This window comes from Dipodomys ordii, unplaced genomic scaffold (genome assembly GCF_000151885.1).
Source record: "Dipodomys ordii isolate 6190 unplaced genomic scaffold, Dord_2.0 Scaffold248, whole genome shotgun sequence".
Lineage (NCBI taxonomy): Eukaryota > Metazoa > Chordata > Mammalia > Rodentia > Heteromyidae > Dipodomys > Dipodomys ordii.
The window spans coordinates 349,607-350,783 of record NW_012267464.1 but is presented as its reverse complement, the minus strand read 5'-3'; positions in this window follow the sequence as shown (position 1 = coordinate 350,783).

The following is a 1,177-nucleotide window of genomic DNA, read 5'->3' as shown; positions in this document are numbered from 1 at the left end:
GTTTAAATAGGGATACAGGTGGACCCATTGCAACAATGAGATGTACAAGTTGTTATGTCGAAAACGAACTTTACAACTTTGGAGGGGGGGAGGAGGATTGAGTGTGGGAGCAGGGGGAGAGGTGGGGATAGGGTGGGGGGGAGGAAGGGAAGGGAAGGAAAGGGAAAACAAAGTAGGAGGCTACAATGCTTGATAAGGAATATACTCATGATCTTGCCCATGTAATTATAACCCCTCTGTACAGTATTTTCAAAATAATATATAAATAAAAAATAATTGAAAATTTAAACATGAAACACTTTAAAATTATTTAAGCATAAATGCATATTACCACAATTAAAGGAGTTAAGACTGACAGTTTGTGAGCTGAGTAATTGATATCTGAATTAAGTATACACATAATGAAGGATAAATTATAATGATCAAAGTATACATCTGGTGATGAACAAAACAGCACTTAAGGCAAAAAAAAAAAAAAAAAAACCAAAAGGACCAAAATGGAAAAGATTATAAAGAGAATTAAAAAAAGAAACAAAAACAAATCAAGAAACCTAATATTTAAATGATAAAAAAGAACAACAGTTTTTTCAAATTCTTTATTGTGATTAAGTGATTACATAATTTCCCTAATTTCACTGTATTGTGGAATAGTAATGCTAGTTAAAGTCACAAACACACCCTAACTTTCATGGGGCAAATTGTCTGTTGTGGTCAATAACATTTATAAGTTCTATGCGCTTTGACAATACAGTTATTTCTTCCACATTGGGTGATATGTACATTTCTTTTGTTTTGCATAGAGTCAGCTGTTCCCACTTTCCCACTTGTTCCCTCCCTGCCATCGCTGCCATTGAGTTGCTTAGTTCATTTTGATCAATGACCAGTGCAGCTGATGGGTCCGGCTGTTTTATGTTTTTCCCTGATTCCCTCTAGTTCTGTGTCTTCCTCCTGGTTTCCCTCTGGTGTGCATATATATGCCATATATGTGATCAGCAGCATGGGGTTATTTAGTAGTGATTCTACCAGATGAGTGGAAGTCTTTTGTTTATTGTTGTTGTTGTCCCTAATGTGATATTTATTTTCAATTTTTTTTATTGTGAGTCCTTTGTTTTTTAAGCCTTGTCATCTTTGTCATATCAACTTTACATTTTTGGATTTAACATCCAGTTATGAGGGA